The sequence below is a fragment of the Natator depressus genome, chromosome 6, assembly GCF_965152275.1.
Source record: "Natator depressus isolate rNatDep1 chromosome 6, rNatDep2.hap1, whole genome shotgun sequence".
Taxonomy (NCBI): Eukaryota; Metazoa; Chordata; order Testudines; family Cheloniidae; genus Natator; species Natator depressus.
Window position 1 is genome coordinate 67482453 of NC_134239.1, and position 26769 is coordinate 67509221.

Consider the following 26769-nt stretch of genomic DNA (forward strand, 5'->3'; position numbering starts at 1 on the left):
GAGAAAGGAAAGAACCCCACAGAAACAGGTTTAGTTCCTCTAAGTTAGTGCAGTGCTCCTCTTTCTACCTAGCCACAATCTGAAAGTGACCTATCAAAAAATGCAGGGCTTCGGAGCTGTGCTCCGGCTCTGCTTCAGCTCCAGGCAAAAACCTGCAGCTCTACAGCTGCTCTGCGCTCCAGCTCCGGGCTCCGCTCCAAACTCCTGAAAAAATGGCTACCATGATCATCATATCCTACCATCCTGGTGCCATATTTTACTTTAAACCCCCAGCTCTCAAAAAATGTCTATTATGTGCATTCACTCTCTCAATACAAACAGTGTGATTTAACAATACTTCCCTGAAAAATGAAAAACATATGGGTGTCACGAGCCTATAGTAAAAGGAAAAGGAGTACTTGTGGCACCTTAGAAACTAAGCATCCGATGAAGTGAGCTGTAGCTCACGAAAGCTTATGCTCAAATAAATTGGTTAGTCTCTAAGGTGCCACAAGTACTCCTTTTCTTTTTGCGAATACAGACTAACACGGCTGTTACTCTGAAACCTGAGTCTACAGTAGTCACTTCCAATAGTATGAAACAAGCTCCAAAGCTACTCCTGACCTTGTGATTCCTGAATTACATGAAGACCATTGTCCTGGTGTCATTTTTCTACAAACCCAGCTAGAAGCTATACCCCCATCCTGTTCCATCAAACTGAAAACAAATGAAATAGCAATTAATAGAACATAGTATGCATGTCAGTAATCTTTAAGCATAAGCATCTGCAACACAGCAAGAGCATGTCAAAACCATCTGTAATCAGCTAGTGGTATAGCTGGCACTAAGTGGTTTTTATAACCAGTTCATTTTTTGCACCACAAACAGGCACAATATACAGATACAAACACTGTTAGGCAGCTGTGCACATGTTATGATGGCAAAAATTCTACTGTTTCTGAAAACTGAACTGTTACTTTTAGCCAGCTAAGGAAATTATTAGGGCTGTCGATTAATTGCAGTTAACTCACGCAATTAATTCAAAAAAATTAATTGCGATTAAAAAAATTGCAATTAATCGCAGTTTTAATCGCACTGTTAAAGAGAATACCAATTGAAATTTATTAACGATTTTTGGATTTCTACATTTTCAAATATATTGATTTAAATTATAACAGAGTGTACACTGCTCACTTTACATTTTTATTACAAATATTTGCACTGTAAAAATAATTAACAAAAGAAATAGTATTTTTCATTTCACCTCATACAAGTACATAATGCAATCGCCTTATGGTGAAAGTGCAACTTACAAATATAGATTTGTTTTGTTACATAACTGCACTCAAAAAAACAAAACAATGTAAAACTTTAGAGCCTACAAGTCCACTCAGTCCTACTTCTTATTCAGCCAATCGCTAAGACAAACAAGCTTGTTTACATGTACGGGAGATAATGCTGCCAGCTTTTTATTTACAATGTCACCTGAAAGTGAGCTTTTTATTTACAATGTCACCTGAAAGTGAGAACAGACATACACATGGCACTTCTGTAGTCGGCATTGAAAGATATTTACGTGCTAGATATGCTAAACATTCATATGCCCCTTCATGCTTCGGCCACCATTCCAGAGGATGTGCTTCCATGCTGATGATGCTCGTTAAAAAAAAATAATTTGTTAATTAAATTTTGACTGAATGCCTCGGGGGAGAATAGTATGCCTCCTGCTCTGTTTTACCCACATTCTGCCATGTATTTCATATTATAGCAGTCTCGGATGATGACCCAGCAATGTTGTTCATTTTAAGAACACTTTCACTGCAGATCTGACAAAATGCAAAAAAAGGTACCAATGTGAGATTTCTAAAGAGAGCTACAGCACTCAATCCCAGGCTTAAAAATCTGAAGTGCCTTCCAAAATCTGAGAGATGAGGTGTGGAGCATGCTTTCAGAAGTCTTAAAAGATCAGTACTCCGATGCAGAAACTACAAAACACGAACCATCAAAAAAGAAAATCAACCTTCTGCTGGTGGCATCTGACTCAGATGATGAAAGTGAACATGCACCAGTCTGCACTGCTTTGGATCATTATCGAGCAGAACTAGTCATCAGCACGGACTGGAATGGTGGTTGAAGATGAAGGGACATATGAATCTTTAGCACATCTGGCACGTAAATGTCTTGCGACGCCAGCTACAACAATGCCATGCGAACATCTGTTCTCACTTTCAGGTGACATTGTAAACAAAAAGCGGGCAGCATTATCTCCTGCAAATGAACACAAACTTGTTTGAGTGACTGGCTGAACAAGAAGGACTAAGTGGACTTATAGGCTCTAAAGTTTTACATTATTTTTGAATGCAGTTATTTTTTGTACATAAAAGTTGAACTTAAAATGTAGAATTATGATAAACAGATTGCACTACAGTACTTGTATTAGGAGAATTGAAAACTACTATTTCTTCTGTTTTTTTTACAGCACAAATATTTGTAATAAAAAAGCAAAGTGAGCACTGTACACTTTGTATTCTGTGTTGTAACTGAAATCAATATATTTGAAAATGTAGAAAACATCCAAAAATATTTAAATAAATGGTATTCTATTGTTTAACAGTAAGATTAATTTCAATTATTCACGCGATTAATTTTTTATTCGCTTGACAACCCTAGTAATTATGCCTCTTACTCATTATAGAATCATGATTAAGAACTGTAGTAGAGACAGAGCCTTAAACGTCTTATTTCTCCCTATACCTAAACAATGCTACCCATCCTATGATTAGGACATGGCATTGTCACACAGAGGTATCAAAAGGAGATGTGTGGGAATAAACTAATATATTAAAGAAAAAAATCACCAGGTCTAAATGGTATGCATTAATAAGCTCTGACTATACTTAATGAAGTGGCTGAGCTACTAACAAATGTGCACGTATTAAAGTCCACTACTACGCCAGGGGATAGCAAGTGGTCTGCCTATGTCTAAAAGGCGCCAGGAGTGATCCCTGAGAATTAGATCAATGACCTTTATTTCAGTACAAGGCAAAATGAAAAATTAGATTAAAAATAGAACAAACTGTGATACGACAGGGAATACACCAGTACAGCCTCTCTAAAATAAAGATGTTCCTTAATAATCTATTAGGATTCCTTAAACATATCAACTAAACAGCTGATTCAAAAACTCTGACAGAAGCTATTAAGAAAGCTAGTCATCGAATATAAGGTAAAATACTACCATATTACAAACTGCTTAAGACAAAAAGGAGGAATATATGGCCAATTTTCAACATAGCAAAACCCTGAGTAGAGTGCCCTACAGGGCTCCAAGCCATGACTTTTCTCCCTCCCAGTCATTCACAAGACATGCCTGTGGAAGCTATAGCAATTGTATTTTTAACTGTCTTTAACACATTATCAATGTTCCTCTCCCAAAGTTCCTCTCCCTCCTGTACATGCTGCCAAGCCATATAGTTATTTTTGTTCCTACTCCCCTGGAGATCCTGCCCAGCTCCTTTGTCCGTTGGATAGTCCCCTCCTTCCAGGAGTGCAGATCCAGCTGTGGCAACAGCTCCTAATAAGGCTGCTTTTATAGGCCTCCAGGTTCTCATTTGGCATAAGTAGATTGAACGTCTTTAACAGCTAGGAAGAAGAGGAACACCATCATTGTTATCAGCCAGCACCCTACAAAACTACAGTTTGAGAACCACTGGTTAACAATTTTAATATTTTGATCAAATAAAGGAAGAAAGGAAATGGAGGACTTTCAATGCTCTATTCAGAGACAATTGCGTATCATAAGGACTACACACAGTTTTACCAAGAACATTTAAGTAGCAGCAGCACAGTGAAGCTCCCTTACTTTTCACAACAGTTACTGCTTTTCTGGTCTTTGACCCCACACCACACTGGCCACAGTGAACTGCTTAACTAGATCCACAGTGGCTAGATTTCAAGCAGCCAACCCATCAAAAACAGAATTGTAGATAAAGTGCTTTCCTAACTTTCACTCTCAGTAAGTTTTCTTCTTATAATGCAGCAAGGAAGACAGAATTAGAAGCTTTTAAGCTTTTTATGGGGACTGGCAAAATAGAAATATTTGGTCGTGCACAATTTTTACTAGTGAATTTGCCCAATTATGCCTTTTCCATTTGTGGGTCTCGATGGTCTGAAGCTCCCTGGAATGGATGCTAGAATCTATATTCAAAAAAGTATAAGGGATCTTTGACAATAAATTTAACGCATTTAAATTGTAGAGAAAGTTACTGTATTAGGCACCTTAAACTTCCATATATTCAAGAACAATAATATAAAAAGATACAATTTCATAGAATCCAGCAATGAACAGCGGCTCCTCACTGTTGGCAATCTTGCCAATAAGTGAAGTGAAATTGCAGTCTTTATATTAAACTTCATTAAACTAACCAAGACCTCTTAACCCTGGTCAGGAGTAATTTTGGCCAAGACTGCTGATGAAGTCAAATGTCAGAGACCAGTACTAGCAATATCCACTCCCCTATCAGTTATTTCTGACCAAATTGCCCTTGTGATCCTCCAAGGGAAACAGGAGCAGAATCAGATACCTTAGCACTTCCTCTGTCTCAATGCATCAGCTGGGCATGGACAGGGCAAGTGGCCTCATTAACATTAAAAAAAATTTTAACTGCATGAGTCAAGTTTCATGAATGTTTACAGGAAACATTTTTATCACTTTATCCCTCACAAAAGCTCTGCCCTGCAGTAGCAATGTGAGAGCATTTCTTTTAGTATTAAGATATCTGGAATCAATTGTACAATCTGTGCAAAAAATCTCTATCAGACCTAACCAGCGCAGTACTAAAACCCATATGTACCAAGAAAAAAAACTTCTTTTGAAAGGATTAAAAGCATCTATACCTTCCAGTGACTGGTATTAGCCAGTGGTTTAAGAGATGTACAACTTGAAAAATAGAATCACTTGCACTCTGCTAATAAAAAGATTCAAGTAATTTAGTTTAGCATCCATGTTAGTACCAACTGTCTGGGTTAAAAGTTTCAAAACTCTATGAAAAAGTTGCTTTTATATTGTGGATGTCAACAGCCTTGCAGCATTACATATCTTTTTCAAAGAAAGAACTTTATATGTAGGGATCTCAAGCCACCCAGAATACTTCAGCTACAGCAAATGGCCAGCATCACAGAGAGAAAAGATTCATCTCCCCAGACATTTGTTATGTTACAGGCCAAAGAAAAAATGAAAAACTAAGCTGTAACAAAAATTTTAGAGAATGGGTTTCATTATTTCTGCTACTTGTCTTTACTACTATATTGCTGATAAAAATGTCACCCAGCAAATTAAGACCTAATGGGCCCAGCAATAGTCCAGTAATTATGTATTCATGACGACTCAAGTTGTGACATTAATGAACACTTGTTGATCCTGAGCATTTCTATATTTTCAGTTATAGTAAAAGTACCCTGAACTGTAGCTTTTCTCAAGAACTGGAAATGCAATAGGGTTCTCCCCCCCGCCCATTACACACATTGAAAACAACCCAGATAGGCTATCAGGAATGGCATTAATTGGGCAATGAAAACTTTGCTCAACCCTTCGAGTCACAGAATTTCAGCGACAGGCTATATTCAGGGAGTTCGGTTTTACCATATGGCAGCAGGTAGTCGCTATGGAAAGATTCAGACATGGCCAGGACACCCTACCGTAAGTATTTCAACTTGTGTTCCCACTAGGTTACCTGTCTGCATTAAGGTAAAGTCACACTGCACTCGTGTGGAGTGAAGAGCTCAGAAGAGGAAGAGGAATGGCAACAGAAATTTGCAGGGAGGAAAAGACAACTTAGGATCTTTAATTCCAATATATGGAGTTTACTAGAATCTCTCCAGAAAAGTACTGGAAAGGAGGGAGCTTGCTGGAAGCTGTTGGTTCCTGTCTGATCTGCTTAAAACGGCAATGTACTTGAAGTGAGGTCAGCATATTTAAAGGGGCAATGCACATCTCTCTCTCACTCATGCCCCTAACACTTTGGAAAGTCAGCATCTGTGCAGCCGTGCATGTGCTGTCAGGAGGAGGGAGTGTGCACTCCAGCTGGATAGTGTGGGCTCATCATCATGTTCAGTTTTTGCAGGGAAGTGTTTGCAGCTACTGCCCTGCATCTATTGTATTTCCTCCCTCCTGCCCCAGTCCATGCTGCCTTGTAGAGTGTGAGGCTATATTAACAGTGTATTAGCCCTTGAGGGCTCAGCCAAGTGCTAGTTCATCATTTAGCAGCAAGGCATTCCCTGTGAAATATTCCACCCTCTTACTCCACCACCTCAACCAAGCTTCACAATCATTCATTGCTGCGTACAACAGTAAACTGTTTGTTTAAAATGGTCTAAAACTTATACTGTATATGTATATGTCTTTTGTCTGGTGAAAAAAACTCCCTGGAACCTAACCCCCTCCCCCCCCATTTACATTAATTCTTATGGGGAAACTGGATTCTCTTAACATCATTTCACATAAAGTCGCATTTTTCAGGAACATAACTATAACAAGTGAGGAGTTACTCTACGCAATTTACATTATAATATAGTGCTAGGGGACAGTTCTAAAGAAATTTGGATCCCTTGTGATTCGCCAACGTAGTTTCGCAAATAGAAGTGGGGGGGGGGCGGGGAGACGAGTGCACTCTGCTGTACAATTAGGTCAGTTTATCAAATAATGGGCCATCATGTGTCAATGTTTAGCACATGTTTATACTATATAGTACTTGAGGCAAATGAAAATGGATCACAAAGATGGAGGGAGTCTATTTGTAACGGGGTGGATTAGGCCCTAAAGCCTCCTGCCGGACGCTTCATGGCCCTGCCGTCCCCCGCCCCAGAAAAGGACAGTTGAGAGGTCATCTAACCTGCTTAGAGCACCTATGTGAGATGCAGGCAGTCAATCATGAAAGAGGCTGCAGGGAGCAGCCAATCAGGTCTCAGCAGGCTCATATAAAAAGGAGCTGCAGGGACAGAGCGAGTTCAGGATGCTGGTAGGGACTGAGGGAGCAAGAGGTGCTCTGGGCTGGCTGCAGGAGCTGTAAGGGCTGAACCGAGACTGACCCAGCTGGCAAGCCAGGGTCAGAGGACTAAAGGACAGGCAAAGAGCCTCCCGGGAGGAAGTCCTGGGAGTGCTGCTCCACCCCAGAGCAGGAACCTTTCCACATAAGCTGGCCAAGCAGAGTACTGAGATAGGCCCTGTTAGTCAGACTGAGGATTGAGCCCAGGGAGGGCAACAGAAACATTGCCAACAGAGGGGTACAGTGATGGGCCCAATTGGACTTTTAAAGGACTAAGCCTGGGGAGGGCTGCAGGACATTTTGGAAGTGATTTGTTTATTTTTAACATGAACTGTGTGTGACTTGGCTGGAAGGCTGAGTCACCAAAACCCCCCCCGACAACCACAGCAACCGACGGGGTGGCACTGTGAGCAGAGGAGAAAAAACTGAGGAAAAAACTGTAGGAACACATTCAGCAAGAGGGTGCTCACGAGATGTAAGTGCATCCCTTTACTGTATTCCATTAGTTACCACTGAACAAAGCTGGTTTTGCCTTGGACAGACAAAAATAGCAGTTTTTCTTTGTCCTTATAGGGTGTACAATGCTTCTATAAGCTAACTTTATTAAGATGAACAGAGATCTCAACATCTTTGAAGATAAGTGACACTACAGTCATGGGTTATGTACTTAAGAATGATAAATTCTCTGAAAACAGATCATAGAATCATAGAATATCAGGGTTGGAAGGGACCTCAGGAGGTCATCTAGTCCAACCCCCTGCTCAAAGCAGGACCAATCCCCAATCAAATCATCCCAGCCAAGGCTTTGTCAAGCCTGACCTTAAAAACTTCCAAGGAAGGAGATTCTACCACCTCCCTAGGTAACGCATTCCAGTGTTTCACCACCCTCCTAGTGAAAAAGTTTTTCCTAATATCCAACCTAAACCTCCCCCACTGCAACTTGAGACTATTACTCCTTGTCCTGTCCTCTTCTACCACTGAGAATAGTCTAGAACCATCCTCTCTGGAACCACCTCTCAGGTAGTTGAAAGCAGCTATCAAATCCCCCCTCATTCTTCTCTTCTGCAGACTAAACAATCCCAGTTCCCTCAGCCTCTCCTCATAAGTCATGTGTTCCAGACCCCTAATCATTTTTGTTGCCCTTCGCTGGACTCTCTCCAATTTATCCACATCCTTCTTGTAGTGTGGGGCCCAAAACTGGACACAGTACTCCAGATGAGGCCTCACCAATGTCGAATAGAGGGGAACGATCACGTCCCTCGATCTGCTTGCTATGCCCCTACTTATACATCCCAAAATGCCATTGGCCTTCTTGGCAACAAGGGCACACTGCTGACTCATATCCAGCTTCTCGTCCACTGTAACCCCTAGGTCCTTTTCCGCAGAACTGCTGCCTAGCCATTCGGTCCCTAGTCTGTAGCTGTGCATTGGGTTCTTCCGTCCTAAGTGCAGGACCCTGCACTTATCCTTATTGAACCTCATCAGGTTTCTTTTGGCCCAATCCTCCAATTTGTCTAGGTCCCTCTGTATCCTATCCTTGCCCTCCAGCGTATCTACCACTCCTCCCAGTTTAGTATCATCTGCAAATTTGCTGAGAGTGCAATCCACACCATCCTCCAGATCATTTATGAAGATATTGAACAAAACCGGCCCCAGGACCGACCCCTGGGGCACTCCACTTGACACCGGCTGCCAACTAGACATGGAGCCATTGATCACTAGATGATTAGGGTAGTGGCTCTTAATCTATGGTAAATAAACTAAGGGCTCATCTAGATGACTAGTTGGTGCATGGCAAGCTGGGGTGTAAATCTACAACATACTAGAATGCTGCACATTAACTGTCCATGTGTATGCTGCTACCATGCACTAAAGTACCCTAGTGTGCTTTGATCTATTTCTGTTTCGAAGTGCCATCACTTTCATCTAGTCAACCCCTTAGACAGCAGAGAAATAAAAAAACCAAAACAGAAAAGTCCTGGAAAAGACAAAGCTAGATTTGCTCCAGAACCAAAACAGAAATGGCCTGGGAGTATTTAACTATTATAAAAGCTTTTCAACTGCAGCTGTAGATACTAACACTTCTAACAAGAATAAGAACTCTGATGCCTAGGAGGCAGGGAGTGAAAGATACTACCATGAAAGAATGGAACAGACAGCAATGCCACATTTTCAACTTCATATAATGAATTCATGACATGTGGTGACAAACAATTAAAATTCAAAGGACTCTTTGGCTATTTCTACACTGCAATGTAAGCCCAGGGTTAGCAGAACTCTTCTTAACAGACCCTGGATTTGTTAACCTGGCTTGAGATTACACACTCATTTGTAACCCAAAGTTAGTAACTGTTGTATCCTGGGTCGTAACCTGGGCCTCCAGCATCTACACTGCATTATGCAGGCCTGACTGAGTCCAACCACCCATATCCCAGATTTCCTAGCACCTTCCCAAAATGTGGCTGCTGCAACCCTTTGTTCATGATGCAGTGTCAGAAAACTTTACTGTCCACCAAACTTCACTGTTCAGAGGACAAAGTCATCCTGTGGGATGCTTTTGATGGCCTCCCAGAGCATAAGTCCAGAGGGTTAACACTTACACTACAAAGCAATAGGGCTTGAACCCTGGGTCCTGGTTTGACTCAGGCTCACACCCTCCACTTTACTAAGATGAACAGAGACCTGGGACCCTCTATCTGAGCCCTTAATTACCAGGATGTGTGTGTAGCTGGAAGGGGATTAGTCTTGAGCCTGAGTTCAAACCTTGGGCTTACACTACACTGTAGACATACGTTTAGAGCAGTGGTTTTCAATGTTTTTAGGATTGCATACCCCTTTCCAAATAATGTAGTATACCACGTACCCCCATCTGAGATATAATCATAAGTATATTATGACCTATCGCCAAGTCTTACTAAGTAAGATGTGTTTTCTGGCATTACAGGATTTTTATCATGTACCCCCATAAGAACTCACATACCGTAGTCTGAAAATTACTGCCTTAGAGTATAGTAGAACCTCCCACAGTGGAGAGCAAATGAGAGGCAAAGAACAGGATTCATTTGTGGAGACGGAAGCTGCAGGAACTCCAGATCCACCACCTACCCCACTCCTCCTCCTCCACATGTGCTCACATGTCTGCAGGTAAAGAGACTGGCCAAAACAGGAACAGGAAGACAAGGAGAGGTTGCTTTCAAGAAGTTGCCTTTGTAGTTGACTGCATGAACAGTTCACATATGCAAAACTGCAGACTCAGCATCAGCCTGGGCATCTCTGCTGCCACAGCACTCACCTCAACTTTGGACAACACAAATGAATGCCCGCACCACTACCCAAAACAATCTTCTGGTAAATGGTAGAATCAGAAAGATCATGTAATAAACATGGAAAAGAGAAGCAGGGAAAAAAGGGAGAGAAGCAACTGGGTCAAGAGATGAGTTATCTAAGAGGGGCTCCAACAGATGTTGAGAACCAGTGAGTTATAGTATCACAACTTAACCATAATGGAGCAAACAGGGAAATGACGAGAGTGTAGGCACAATAGTGAACAGCTTATAGTTTTCTGACATCAAAGTCATTCAAGATTTTCTTCTTTAGAAATATGCACAGCAGTGTAAATGTTGTATCACCTTCCATCATTACAATCCACTGCATAAAAAAGTCAAAATTGAATTACTTATTAACACTATGCCTAAAAGTAAAAGTGCTCTAAAATCATGGTCTGTTAACATTTATGACAGTTTTTGCATAAAACTGCATGTTGATGCAACCTTGTGTTCTGTGATGCTTGTATCATGATGCTGCTCCAGTTTATGAGTCTACAGCTCCAGTAAAGTCCCTCTAAGCTAAGGCCTCGTCTACACTACAAAGTTAGGTCAGCCTAACTACATCTCTCAGCCCTGGTCTACACTAGGAGTTTAGGTCGAATTTAGCAGCATTAAATCGATGTAAACCTGCACCCGTCCACACGATAAAGCCCTTTTTTCCGACTTAAAGGGCTCTTAAAATCGATTTCCTTAATCCACCTCTGACAAGTGGATTAGCGCTTAAATTGGCCTTGCCGGGTCGAATTTGGGGTACTGTGGACGCAATTAGACGGTATTAGCCTCCGGGAGCTATCCCAGAGCTATACCGCTCTGGACAGCACTCTCAACTCTGATGCACTGGACAGGTAGACAGGAAAAGGCCTGCAAACTTTTGAATTTCAATTTCCTGTTTGCATGGTCACCTGCAGCTTGCCATGCTGGCCAGAGCTCATCAGCAGAGGTGACCATGGAGTCCCAGAATCACAGAAGAGCTCCAGCATGGACCAAACGGGAGGTACGGAATCTGATCGCTGTATGGGGAGAGGAATCCGTGCTATCAGAACTCTGTTCCAGTTTTCTAAATGCCAAAACATTTGTCAAAATCTCCCAGGGCATGAAGGACAGAGGCCATAAAAGGGACCCGAAGCAATGCCGCATGAAACTTAAGGAGCTGAGGCAAGCCTACCAGAAAACCAGAGAGGCAAACGGCTGCTCCGGGTCAGACCCCCAAACATGCCGCTTCTACGATGAGCTGCATGCCATTTTAGGGGGTTCAGCCACCACTACCCCAGCCGTGTTGTTTGACTCCTTCAATGGAGATGGAGGCAACACAGAAGCAGGTTTTGGGGACGAGGAAGATGATGATGAAGTTGTAGATAGCTCACAGCAAGCAAGCGGAGAAACCGGTTTTCCCGACAGCCAGAAACTGTTTCTCACCCTGGACCTGGAGCCAGTACCCCCCGAACCCACCCAAGGCTGCCTCCCGGACCTGCCAGGCGGAGAAGGGACCTCTGGTGAGTGTACCTTTTAAAATACAATACATGGTTTAAAAGCAAGCATGTTTAATGATTAATTTGCCCTGGCATTTGCGGCTCTCCTGGATGTACCCCCAAAGCCTTTGCAAAAGGTTTTGGGGAGGGCAGCTTATTCCGTCCACCATGGCAGGACACTTTACCACACCAGGCCAGTAGCACATACTCGGGAATCATTGTAGAACAAAGCATTGCAGTGTATGTTTGCTGGCGTTCAAACAACATCCGTTCTTTCTCTCTCTGCGTTATCCTCAGCAGTGTGATATCATTCATGGTCACGTGGTTGAAATAGGGTGCTTTTCTTAAGGGGACATTCAGAGGTGGCCGTTCCTGCTGGACTGTTTGCCTGTGGCTGAACAGAAATGTTCCCCGCTCTTAGCCACGGGGAGGGGGGAGGGGAGAGGAGAGGGGCTAGCCACGTGGTGGGGGGAGGCAAAATGCGACCTTGGAACGAAAGCACATGTGCTGTGTAAGTAATGTTAACAGCAAGGTTTACCGTGAAAGAGTGTACCCATTGTTCTAGAAAATCTTTTTTTTTTCCTCCACCAGCTGCATGTGTTTCAATGATCACAGGATCTTCTCCTTCCCAGAGGCCAGTGAAGATTAGAAGGCGAAAAAAAACACTCGTGATGAAATGTTCTCTGAGCTCATGCTGTCCTCCCACACTGACAGAGCACAGACGACTGCATGGAGGCAGACAATGTCAGAGTGCAGGAAAGCACACTATGACCAGGAGGAGAGGTAGCAGGCTGAAGAGAGGGCTGAAGCTCAAATGTGGCGGCAGCGTGATGAGAGGAGGCAGGATTCAATGCTGAGGCTGCTGGAGGATCAAACCAATATGCTCCAGCGTATGGTTGAGCTGCAGGAAAGGCAGCAGGACCACAGACCTCCGCTACAGCCCCTGTGTAACCAACCGCCCTCCTCCCCAAGTTCCATAGCCTCCTCACCCAGACACCCAAGAATGCGGTGGGGGGGGGCCTCCGACCACCCCACCCCAGAGGATTGCCCAAGCAACAGAAGGCTGGCATTCAATAAGTTTTAAACTTTTAAAGTGCTGTGTGGCCTTGTCCTTCCCTCCTCCACCACCCCTCCCAGGCTACTTTGGCAGTCATCCCCCTATTTGTGTGATGAATGAATAAAGAATGCATGAATGTGAAGCAACAATGACTTTATTGCCTCTGCAAGCGATGATCGAAGGGAGGAGGGGAGGGTGCTTAGCTTACAGGGAAGTAGAGTGAACCAAGGGGCGGGGGGTTTCATCAAGGAGAAACAAACACAACTTTCACACCATAGCCTGTCCAGTCATGAAACTGGTTTTCAAAGCTTCTCTGATGCGCACCGCACCCTCCTGTGCTCTTCTAACCGCCCTGGTGTCGGGCTGTGCGAAACCAGAGGCCAGGCGATTTGCCTCAACCTCCCACCCCACCATAAACATCTCCCCCTTACTCTCACAGATATTATGGAGTGCACAGCAAGCAGTAATAACAGTGGGAATATTGGTTTCGCTGAGGTCTAACCGAGTCAGTAAACTGTGCCAGCGCCCCTTTAAACGTCCAAATGCACATTCTACCACCATTCTGCACTTGCTCAGCCTGTAGTTGAACAGCTCCTGACTACTGTCCAGGCTGCCTGTGTATGGCTTCATGAGTCATGGCATTACGGGGTAGGCTGGGTCCCCAAGGATAACTATAGGCATTTCAACATCCCCAACCGTTATTTTCTGGTCTGGGAATAAAGTCCCTTCCTGCAGCTTTTGAAACAGACCAGAGTTCCTGAAGATGCGAGCGTCATGTGCCTTTCCCAGCTATCCCACGTTGATGTTGGTGAAACGTCCCTTGTGTGATCCACCAGTGCTTGCAGCACTATTGAAAAGTACCCCTTGCGGTTTATGTACTCGCCGGCTTGGTGCTCGGGTGCCAAGATAAGGATATGGGTTCCGTCTGTAGCCCCACCACAGTTAGGGAATCCCATTGCAGCAAAGCCATCCACTATGACCTGCACATTTCCCAGCGTCACTACCCTTGATATCAGCAGATCTTTGATTGCGTGGGCTACTTGCATCACAGCAGCCCCCACAGTAGATTTGCCCACTCCAAATTGATTCCCGACTGACCGGTAGCTGTCTGGCGTTGCAAGCTTCCACAGGGCTATTGCCACTCGCTTCTCAACTGTGAGGGCTGCTCTCATCTTGGTATTCTTGTGCCTCAGGGAAGGGGAAAGCAAGTCACAAAGTTCCATGAAAGTGCCCTTACGCATGCAAAAGTTTTGCAACCACTGGGAATCGTCCCAGACCTGCAACACTATGCGGTCCCACCAGTCTGTGCTTGTTTCCCAAGCCCAGAATCAGCGTTCCAACGCATGAACCTGCCCCATTAGCACCATGATGCCCACATTGCCAGGGCCCCTGCTTTGAGAGAAGTCTGTGTCCATGTCCTCATCACTCATGTTACCACGCTGATGTCGCCTACTCGCCCGGTATCACTTTGCCAGGTTCCGGTGCTGCATATACTGCTGGATAATGTGCGTGGTGTTTAATGTGCTCCTAATTGCCAAAGCGATCTGAGCAGGCTCAATGCTTGCCGTGGTATGGCGTCTGCACAGAAAAAAGGCGCGGAACGATTGTCTGCCGTTGCCCTGACGGAGGGAGGGGCGACTGACGACATGGCTTACAGGGTTGGCTTACAGGGAATTAAAATCAACAAAGGGGGTGGCTTTGCAAGAAACTGAATGGCCCCCTCAAGGATAGAACTCAAAACCTCAAGGATAGAACTCAAAACTGGGTTTGGCAGGCTGTTGATTTCACAAAGGGAAGGAGGGAGGGAGGAGAAAATGAATACAAAACAAATCTGGTCTATTTCTTGTTTTGAGCCACTTCATCTATCTTTATACATCTTGCTGGCTGCAGACTGTGCAGTACGATCGCTAGCTGTCATCATCTCCTGGGTGCTCGGCAGAAGACAGTGCAGTGTGACAACTAGCCATTATCTTCTGCTGGCTGGAGGTTAAAAGACCGTGCACTGCCGGTAGGACTGAATTGCCACGAGACGAAACTTAAAAGGGAAATGACCTGGCTGAGTCACTCCCATGTTTGCCCAGGTGCGATTAAAAGAGCACCCAGGACAACGATGACGACAGCTGCCAGTCATACTGCACTGTCTGCTGCAGAAAGGCAATTAACTGCTGCTGTGTAGCAATGCACTACCATGTCTGCCAGCACCCAGGAGACATACAGTGACGGTTAGCTGAGTGGGCTCCATGCTTGCCGTGGTATGGTGTCTGCACAGGTAACTCGAAAAAAAAGGCACAAAACGATTGTCTGCTCTTGCTTTCACGGAGGGAGGGAGGGAACGAATGGGGGCCTGACGATATGTACCCAGAACCACCCACGACAATGTTTTAGCCCCATCAGCACTGGGATTTCCACCCAGAATTCAGATGGGCGGCGGAGACTGAGGGAACTGTGGGATAGCCACCCACAGTGCAACGCTCCGGAAGTCGACGGTTGCCTCGGTACTGTGGACACTCCGCCGACTACATGGACTTAGAGCACTTGTGTGGGGACACACACAATCAACTGTATAAAACCGACTTCTATAAATTCAACCTAATTTCGTAGTGTAGACATACCCTCAGGGCTGCGAAAGCCCTAACAGACATCGCTAGGTCAAAGGAAGATTTCTTCTATGTAGACTAGGCTATCGCCTCTTGGAGAGGTGGATTTACTATAGTGACAAAAGAACCCCTGTCAATGCAGTAAGTGTCTACACAACAGCTGTGCTGCTGTAGCAGCATTTCCAATGTAAATCTGATCTCAATACTGCAAAGGCTGAGGTATCACAGAATTTTCAAGACTGAATATTTAGAAGTTGCCTGTTACCAACGTAAGATGTCAGGTTATCAGCATGGCAGCACAGTTCCGGTATTTTACCTATCCTCTGTAGGTAAAATACCGGAACTGTGCTGCCATGCTGATACCAACGTAAGATGTCAGGTTAACAGACAACTTCTAAATATTCAGTCTTGAAAATTCTGTGATGCAGTGTAGAAGTTCCCCATTTTCCCCCTTCTTTTCCTTTATATCTACCACCACTAGTTTAAATCCCATCTTTGTCTTAAAGATGCCAGACTTGTTTTACAGTCAACTTCGTTAAATAGCCACTCTGTTTCAGATACAAAAACATTTGATACTACACGAGCACTAAAGGGACCAGCACTTACAAATTTGAAATATTGGAGGACACGAATGCCAACTGGCTAATATCACAGGAACACCTGGGGTGCCCATTCCCAAAAATTCTGAAATGCTAGTTCTGAAGAGCAGTATTTTGTAAATATCAAACAGTTTGGTTGGCAGAGATGTATTTATTGAATATATTACTTTCAAATATATACAGGTCCAAAAGATGTTTGTGCAGCCATGTCAAGAGATTTTTTAACAGTTTTCCTTACCTGTGGAAAGGCCGTCATCACTACTTAAAAAGTAAGAATCTGCAGCCTTCATAAAGTGAACTACAGCCAAATTCTTCACAAGACCAAGAGACACTTGCATCTTCAAGCTATATCTACTACAGCTAAATTATTTCCTGATGATCCTCTAACGATTAGTTGAAAACTGAAGATATAAAAAGGGAATTCTGAAGGTACCTAGTTTACCCTATATGTCATTTTGCTTTTACACGTCAGTCAGTAAAACTAAACTGGCTTCTTTTAGTCATTTTTGTTAATTCTAATTCACTAATCTTATAATTATAACTAGTATAAAGGAAATATTTGAACAGTAGTGCACTAGTAATGTTTCTTTAAACAAGTTTAATAAAATTAGCCATCAAAATATTGGTCCTAACCTACCTTACAGCATCCTTTCAAACCACAAGTCAGAAACATCCCATGAATTAATTGGCCTTTTAACCTGTTAGACTGTGTTGGGGTTTACTATTTGTTTTGGACACAACTATACAATGGTAATCAAGCTTTTAAAATATCGATAGAGATATTTGAACACATTGTAAAACCACACTGAACACTAAGTTTTTTTGTACTTATAGTACCAGTTACAGTGCTATAGTTTAGTCATTTTTAAAGGGAGAGAGCACCAGATTAGGTTACTTAGAAATTTCTATCTATTTTGTGATTTCTACTGTAGCTTAGAAATAAAATTTTCATTTACGGTGTTCTCCCCCGCCCCCCCTTTAGATTTTCATTGTTCAGACTATGCTCTTGTACACTAGTATAGAATTGCAATGTTTGGGCTCCAGATACCATGTAGGAATGTTTTTAAAAATTCTATCAGAAAAGGTTTTAAAAATATGAATAGTTTAGACAAGGCCTTATTGTACACCTCAATTCCACCACACAGGTATTCAACATGGACTACTGCACCTCCTGAATTAAGGCTGTGGGCGTAGTTGATATTTACTAAGATCCTCCTTTCTAAACAGTCTATATCAGCGGTCCTCAACCAGAGGGCACGCAGACCCTTCCAGGGAGCACGCAGACCCTTCCAGGGAGCACATCAACTCATCTAAATATTTGCCTAGTTATACAACAGGCTACATAAAAAGCACTAGCAAAGTCAGTACAAACTAAAATTTCATACAACTTGTTTATACTGCTGTATATACGATACACTAATATAAGTACAATATTTATATTCCATTGATTTATTTTATTACATGGTAAAAATGAGAAAGTAATCAATTTTTCAGTAATAGTGCAGTGTGACACTTTTGTATTTATGTCTGATTTTGTAAGCAAGTAGTTTTTAAGTGAGATGAAACTTAGGATACGCAAGACAAATCAGACTCCTTACAGGGGTATAGAAGTCTGGAAAGGTTGAAAGACACTGGTCTACATGGTTAGCTGAGACATCAGTCTCAAATTCGGAGTTTACCCAACTGTAGTCTTCCACATCAGCAATGAGAACGGTTTCTCTTAATCCACAAAAATGTATCCACACATACACCATATCAGTTAACTTACATCCAGTAAGTCTCATCATACTTGCATCAATACAGTTGTCTTATAGCTCCTGATTTAATTTTTGAAGATTTCACTTTTTCTATTTAACAGGAATAGAGCTGAAGTGTGAGGATTTTGCTATTTCCGGAATCTGTCATTAAAAAAAAGAAATTTAGCCCTATACCAAATTGAGATCTGGGTGACAGGCTCTGAAATCTTTATGAACCCAAGACTATTCTCTTTTTTTAGATGACAGGTGCGTGGAGACAAAGGTTCTTAATAGGAGGAAGCAGTGTATGGGGTTACAGCTTGCCAAAGATGTCTCTGGACATTTTACAAGGTTAGTAATTTCATCCGTATGAACACTATTAATGCATGCAGTAGTTTAGATGTAGAATAAATCTTCTCCGCCCACCCCATACCCCAACCAAACTTCTGGGGCAAGTAATACTACAGATAATGCTTTGAAACTAGTTTGCTTCACTATTACTTTTAATTGGAGAATGCCCATTGAGGGTTTTGGTTTGTAACATTCCCAATAACATTTCATTCCTTATGTCTGAAAGCATTTTATGTCAAAATTTTTGATTTTCTGTTTTTTGCTTGATTTTGAAACAGACTGGAATGTATTTTGCGCTTTAACTTTGATTTTGACATAGCCCTTTCTACTTCTGGAAGAGTGAGATAAATTGAAAATCTGTAAAACAGTTTTTCCAGAATACTGCTCAGTTCTATTCCCCTTAACCCTACCCCACAAAAAAGTTTACTTAACCAACTTACATGGATCAGTTTGAACTGTACACTACATGAGATTCATAAGATATACTATACGCATGTGGTAGAAGCACTCCTTGAGTAGACTTTAACTGGTGAACACAATTCACCAAGATCTGTACAAGCTACCTGGTAAGCTGACTGAAAAGCTAGTTTTCAAATACCACTTTTTCTGATGTATACAGAACCTTACATTTAATTAGAATGAAATATGCAATAAGGTGGAGCATTCTGCAGGTTCATATATTTGCTTCATATTTTTGAAGAGCTTCTGTAGCAACATTTTAGTATCAACACACTATATTCAATATCTGTCAAATAAAGAAGGTGCCTATTTTTACATTTGTTTCTCAAGTTAATAGTACCAGAATTAACAAAACCATGTGCTGGCAGGCACTGAAATACTTCCTTTTGTTTTCCTCCTATGTCTCTCAGAGCCTCTCCTCCCCGCACCAGCCAAAAGAACTTTACCCAATGCACTTCTGCCCTGGCCTACAATTTTGCTACTCTTTTAATAGTGAAGAGAAAGTCCTAGAGATTTTTAAGGCCAGAAGTGACCATCATGATCACCATGTCTGACATCCAACAATGCACAGGCCATAACGTTCACCCAGTAATTCATGCATTGCTTCTTATTCAGCTAGATCATACCTTTTAGACAGATATCCAAATCTTAAAGACTCAAACTGAAGAATCCACCACATCTTTATGTCAATTGTTCCAGAACAGCCCATATTAAATTTTTAGACACTGGTTAACTGACAGATTGCAAAAAGTAATTGTAAATGGAGAACAGTCACCCGATAATTCTTGGTCCAATGCTATTCAACAGCAATCAATGACCTGGAGTACAGAATTGCTATTAAGTTTTGCAGATGACAAAAACTGGAGAGGTAAACAATGGGGACAGGAGTTATGTTGACTGATCTGGATCACTTTCTAAATGTATTCATTTGAACAACATGCATTTTAATATAGTCAAATGTAAAGTTATATGTCTAGAAACAAAGGATGTAAGTCACGCTTACAAGATTGGGGAGTATCCTGGGAATCCAGTGACAGTGGAAAGTACTTCAGGGAAATGACAGCCAACTGAATAGGAGTTCCCAATGTAATGCTGCAGCTAAGAGGGAGAACATAATCCTTTGTCGTGTAAGTAGGGGAATGTCAAGCAACAGCAGGGAAGACTTATTACCAACAGGGGTTGGCAACCTGCAGCATGCGTGCCAAAGGCAGCACACAAGCTGATTTTTAGTGGCACACTGCTGCCAGCCAGGGTACCGGCCGCTGGCCCCGCTCAGCCCACTGCCAGCCTGGATGGATGGAACCCTGGGCCGGCAGCGGGCTGAGTGGGGCTGACAGCCGGGACCCCAGCTGGCAGGGACCGGCAGATGGAACCCCAAACTGGCAGAGGGCTGAGCGGCTCAGTGCGCTGCCAGTCTGAGGTTCTGGCCGCCGGCCCCTGCCAGCCGGTGTCCCGGCTGCCGGCACCACTCAGCCCGTTGCCAGTCTGGGGTTCTGTTGGGGGACCCCCGTAAATATAAAATTTATTACTGGCACGCAAAACCTTAAATTAATGAAGACTTGGCACGCCACTTCTCAAAGGTTGCCAACCCCTGATCTACAAGTTTCTACATGGGGAAGGGATTTCAAGTTGTACGTGGCTCTAATCTGCCAGAGAGGCATAATACGATCCCGTGGTTGGAAGTTGCAGCTTGACAAAAACTTTGCACTTTATTTTCAGTTTGAATTTAACAGTGAGGGAATTAGCCATTGGAACAACTTACCTGGGGATGTAATAAATTCTCCTTCACTTTAAGTCTTTAAATCACAACTGGATATCTTCCTAAAAGTATGCTATAGCTCAAACTACAGCCTTGATGCAGAAATTAATAGGTGATGTACTTTGTTTTATGTTACACAAGTCAATCTAGATCAATGGTTCTCTACCTGAAGCCCACCAGCCACTTGCGGCCCAATCAGCACAGAGCTGCGGCCCATGTGACAGCCTCAGGGCCATACAGGTAGCACTGGATGCGGCTCACTATGGTAAATAGGTTGAGAACCACTGGTCTAGATAATTGTGATGAAGTGGAGCTGCTCTGTAATAATTTATGAATAATGTATGTTGATCTGGTTAAGAGATTTAACATATGAATATATTGGTTCAGTTTAATATGGGATACCAGGGAAAAACATGCAGGAAACAAAGAGAAGCCATTTCTCCTCAGACACTTGAGGGACAAGAGACAATGCCAGGACAGAAAGACCTGTGCACGCTGGCAAGTCTTTTTAATTGCTTTGATCCTACAGTTAAAACCAAAATATTTCTCTCTTAAGAAAGCTGTTTTGTCATTGACCACCTGTAACACTCTGTGCCTCAGGAGAGCACCCTGCACCCCCATGTTCATCCTTAGAATATGATTGTGTGGTATCCAATGCAAAGTTTGTCATGTCAGGTGTCTTCTGAAGGCTCATGATGCACTGAGCATTGTTGCTATAGTAATGTTATACGTTGTAATCTCATGTATATAGTTATGAGGCTGAAAATGCGTCCTCATGGCTTAAAACAAGCCCAGGCAAAACTCTCCAGGAGCAGAGGGGCAGTTCACACCTCATCAGGGCATGTATGGGACAAACCCAGCCCAGCCTCACAGAACAAAGGACACCGGCCTAGGCAGCAAAAAAAGGACCTGTTGGACTCTCGAGTGAGTCACCCCCCCCTTTCCCTTGGTCAGTTTGGGACTACGATGAGGTAATGCTCACCTTAACTCTGAAAGGGGGGGTGGAACCAAGAGGGAAGAAAGAGCATGATAAAAGGGAGAAACATTTGCCATGCTCTCTCTTCCACCTCCATCTACAGACACCACCACCAAGCAACTGAAGCGCTGATCAAAGGGAAGAGCCTGGCTGAAGGGCAACTGTCAGCCTGTGGTGAGAAGCATCTAAATTTGTAAGGGCACTGAAAGTGTTGATGTCAGCTTAAAATGCATTTTGCTTTTATTTCATCTGACTTCTTGTGCTTTAACTTATAATCACTTAAAATCCATCATTGGTAGTTAATACATTTGTTTATTCTACCTGAAGCAGTGCGTTTGAAGCGTGTCAGAGACTCCCCTTCGGATAACAAGCCTGGTACATATCAATTTTCTTTGTTAAACTGACGAACTCATATAAGCTTGCAGCGTCCAGTGGACATAACTGGACACTGCAAGATGGAGGTTTCTAGAGTTGTGTCTGGGACTGGAGATATTGGCTAGTGTCATTCGGTTGCACAATCCAAGCAGCGGTTGGCCAAAAGTGCTCACTTGCGTAGCTGGAAGAAGCTTACATACTAGACACTACGTGTGAACAGCCTGGAGTGGGGGTTCTCAGTGGAGCAGAGTAAGGTTGGCCCCCAGAGTCAAGGATTGGAGTAACCTAGCAGATCACTGGTCCAGATAACACCAGGGGAATGTCACACAACCACCACTAGTCCCAAACAGAAGAATCCAAGTGCTAGAATTCAGTAAAACCTGCTCCGTAAGCATGGTAAATACACAGATACTCTAGCCCAGAGTTTGGTGTAACAGTGAAAGAACTGTGGAATTCTGTCCCAGGATAGGTGAGGGTGCACTCAGACACCAAGAGGGGACAGATGTAGCTAGCCCTACAAACATGACAGTCATAATAGTTTTAATCTACAAGCATAGGAAACTTTAGGAAAGTAGTCAATTACGTCAATTTTTGCAATATAGGACAATATTTCTCTAGGATTTATGAGATGCCAGCCCAAACTCATTTTCATCTGTGACCAAAAAGCTATGGATTTGAACTGAGAAAACCCTGCATCAAAAATCTGATTAGAAAACGATAGTTAGCTGAAAGTTTCCATATTATAAACAGAATATTTGTTCATTAAACTTTAGCATAACAGGGCTAACAAAAAATATTCCACTGATTTCCCCCCACCCCAAATAGGCAATTATCCTTACTTTACAAGGTTTTAAAAGCTAGGAATTAGACAAAAATCTTTGTCTTTTGTAGGTGACTAATCTGAGGAATTGTCACAGATTGAAGTGTCATTATAGGAGGTTTTGGAATTAATTGAGAAATTTAACAGTAACAAGTCACCGGGACCAGATGGCACTCACCCAAGAGTTCTGAAACTATGGTTTGTAACCTGTCCTTTAAATCAGCTACTGTACCCAATGATGGAAAATAGCTAATGTAACGCCAATATTTAAGAAGGGCTCCAGAGGTGATCCTGGCAATTACAGGCCGGTAAGTCTAACATCAGTACCGGGCAAATTAGTTGAAACAATAGTAAAGAATAAAATTGTCAGACACATAGAAGAACATAAACTGCTGTGCAAAAGTCAACATAGCTTCTGTAAAGGGAGATAATCTATTAGAGTTCTTTGAGAGGGTCAACAAAGATGTGGACAAGGGGGATCCAGTGGACATAGTGTACTTAGATTTCCAGAAAGCCTTTGATAAGGTCCCTCACCAAAGGCTCTTACGTAAATTAAGTCATCATGGGATAAGAGGGAAGATCCTTTCATGGATTGAGAATTGGTTAAGAGACAGGGAACAAAGGGTAGGAATAAATGGTAAATTTTCAGAATGGAGAGGGGTAACTAGTGGTCTTCTCCAAGGGTCAGTCCTAGGACCAATCCTATTCAACCTATTCATAAATGATCCGGAGAAAGGGGTAAACAGTGAGGTAGCAAAGTTTGCAGACGATACTAAACTGCTCAAGATAGTTAAGACCAAAGCAAACTGTGAAGAACTTCAAAAAGATCTCACAAAACTAAGTGATTGGGCAACAAAATGGCAAATGAAATTTAATGTGGATAAATGTAAAGTAATACACACTGGAAAAAATAACCCCAATTATACATACAATATGATGGGGGCTAATTTAGCTACAACTAATCAGGAGAAAGATCTTGGAGTCATCGTGGATAGTTCTCTGACGACGATCACGCAGTGTGCAGCGGCAGTCAAAGCAAACGGGATGTTCAGAATCATTAAAAAAGGGATAGAGAATAAGACAGAGAATATCTTATTGCCCTTATATAAATCCATGGTACGCCCACATCTTGAATAATGCGTACATATGTGGTCCCCTCATCTCCAAAACGATATACTGGCATTAGAAAAAGTTCAGAAAAGGGCAACTAAAATGATTAGGGGTTTGGAACGGGTCCCAGATGAGGAGAGATTAAAGAGGCTAGGACTTTTCAGCTTGGAAAAAAGGAGACGAGTGGGGGGGGGGGGGGAGGATATGACAGAGGTATAAAAAATCATGAGTGGTGTGGAGAAAGTGAATAAGGAAAAGTTATTTACTTGTTTCCATAATATAAGAACTAGGGGCCACCAAATGAAATTAATGGGCAGAAGGTTTAAAACAAAGAAAAGGAAGTTCTTCTTCACACAGCGCACAGTCAACCTGTGGAACTCCTTGCCTGAGGAGGTTGTGAAGGCTAGGACTATAATAGGGTTTAAAAGAGAACTTGATAAATTCATGGAGGTTAAGTCCATTAATGGCTATTAGCCAGGATGGGTAAGGAATGGTGTCCTTAGCCTCTGTTTGTCACAGGGTGGAGATGGATGGCAGGAGAGAGAGAGAGAGAGATCACTTGATCATTACTTGTTAGGTTCACTCCTTCTGGGGCACCTGGCATTGGCCACTGTCAGTAGACAGGATACTGGGCTGGATGGACCTTTGGTCTGACCCAGTATGGCCATTCTTACGTTCTTATCTGCTAACATCTTCCATAATTCAGTGAAAAAAACACAAACTCCCTACCATCTCATCCCACTGGATTGGAGATGAGACTATAACATTCAGTGATTTTTACAGTCCGACAGAAAGATGATGAGAAGGTAACTCCCCACATTGCACAGTCAATAGGCTTTGATAGACTTAAGCCTCCAACAGCCTAATATATCTGGAATGAACAGCAATTAAGCCCTGGTCTACACTATGAGTTTAGGTCAAATTTAGCAGCATTTGATTGATTTAACCCTGCACCCGTCCACACGATGAAGCCATTTTCGTCAACTTAAAGGACTCTTAAAACAGATTTCTGTACTCCTCCCCAACGAGGGGATTAGTGCTGAAATTGACATTGCCGGGTCAAATTTGGGGTAATGTGGATGCAATTCAATGGTATTGGCCTCCGGGAGCTACCCAGAGTGCTCCATTGTGACCGCTCTGGACAGTGCTTTGAACTCTGATGCACTAGCCAGGTACACAGGAAAATCCCTGGGAATTTTTCAATTTCATTTCCTGTTTGGTCAGCGTGGCGAACTCAGCAGTACAGGTGACCATGCAGTCCCCCCAGAATCGTAGAGCATAGAATGTTTCTACGCTCCCCCTATCATCTCTGTCCCTAAGGTTATCGCAGATTAGAAGGCAAAAAAAAAACGCACTCGCAAGGACATGTTTTCCGAGCTCATGCAGTCCTCCCGCACTGATAGGGCACAGCTTAATGCATGGAGGCATTCAGTGGCAGAGGCCAGGAAAGAATTGCTGTGTTTGCTTAACAGCGAAAGTACCATGCCTCGCTAGTGATCCTGCCAGAGCCAGGTCGCTGTGTCAGCCTTGGGCGGGGACATGACTGCTTTCTGAGCAGGAAGGCCATAGATATAGACATTGCATTAGGTAGCTTCTGTAGCTAGAGAAAACATTCCTGTGCCTTCGGCAAAGTTTGTGGCAAAAAAAGAAGCCCCGTGACACAAACTTAATACACAACCACACATTACATAAAATATAATAGGGACCACGCGAGGGATACATTCAAGTTGGGTTTCTGTAGTGTAGTGGTTATGTTCATCTAACACGTGAAAGGTCCCTGGTTCGAAACTGGGTGGAAACAGGTCACTGTTCCTTTTTCTGACTCCCCTCCTGCATTTTTAGTCTTAAAACAGACCGCACTGTGAAATTTTACTTTGAATTATATCAATTATGAGTTAAGTAATATGGAAGCGGTCTCTAAGTTATAGTCCTGGGTTCCTTACCCTTTCAGCTCCTCTGATAAATTAACATTTTTGTTAAGGGTGGGGGAAAATTTTCATGAAGTCTTATAGGGACTAAATGCTATCTAGGACTCTAAAATAATCTTAACATGGCCCATAGAGTGCAATCCTTCGTTATGGATTTGTCATTCCACAAGTTGAACTGCTCCTTACTACTGTCCAGGCTTCATGAGCCATGGGAGCAAGGGGCAGGCTGGGGTAGTTGCGACCATGCGGTGCTGCCGGCTGGGAGAGCAGCCTGAGACAGAAACCTCAAGCTCGCATGATATTCCAGGCAGGACTGAATCTTCATGAGACGAAACTTGAAGAGAACGACCTGGAGTCACTCCCATTCGGTGCTCTAAGAAGAGGGTAGCCATGTCTGTCCAGGCGCCCCTGATCGACCTCACCGAGGTCTGCCAGGAGCACCCAGGAGATGTACGATGACTATCAGTCCTACTGCACTGTCTGCCGCGAAGGCAAGGAGCTGCTGCTGTGTAGTAACGTAGTACCGCATCTGCCAGCAGCACCCAGGAGACATACAGTGACAGTGAGCTGAGCGGGCTCCATGCTTGCTGTGGTACAGCAAGCATGGCAGCAGGGTGAGCGGGGCCGGCAGCCAGGACCCTGGCTGGCAGGAGCCAGCAGATGGAGCCCCAGACCGGCAGCAAGCTGAGCAGCTCAGCCCGCTGCCTGCCTGGGGTTCCGATCATCCAGGCAGGCAGCGGGCTGAGCGGGGATGGTGGACGGGACCCCGGAAAAAAGGGCGTGAAACGATTGTCTGCTGTTGCTTTCACGGAGGGAGGGAGGGGGACTAACGACATGTACCCAAAACCACCCGCAACAAAGTTTTTGCCCTATCAGGTATTGGGAGCTTAACCTAGAATTCCAATGGGCAGCGGAGACCACGGAAACTGTGGGATAGCTACCCACAGTGCACCACTCTAAGTTGATGCTAGCCACAGTAGTGAGGACACACGCCACCAACTTAATGCGCTTAGTGTGGAAATACACAATCGACTGTATAGACTTCTATAAAATCGACTTAATTTCGTAGTGTAGACATACCCTTAGTTGCATCTTTTCAGAAAGCAGGTCAGCTCCAGAAAATAGCCACAAGCCTACCAATCTTGCAAGTTACACTCAGAGTAGAACAAAATGTACATGCACAGT

General features: G+C 43.2%; 1 protein-coding gene across 6 annotated transcripts in view; it reads right to left on the reverse strand.

Annotated features, from left to right (window-relative positions):
- NUMB (NUMB endocytic adaptor protein) overlaps positions 1-26769 on the reverse strand; it is a 162210-nt gene that overhangs the window by 104571 nt on the left and 30870 nt on the right. Inside the window, exon 1 of one of the 6 annotated variants that reach the window (XM_074955604.1) lies at positions 3473-3584. The exons of the other annotated variants lie outside the window; for them this stretch is intronic. The gene's annotated coding sequence lies outside the window, so the exon portion shown is untranslated. Of the gene's footprint in view, positions 1-3472; positions 3585-26769 lie in introns of those variants that run through there. 6 annotated transcript variants of the gene reach the window in all.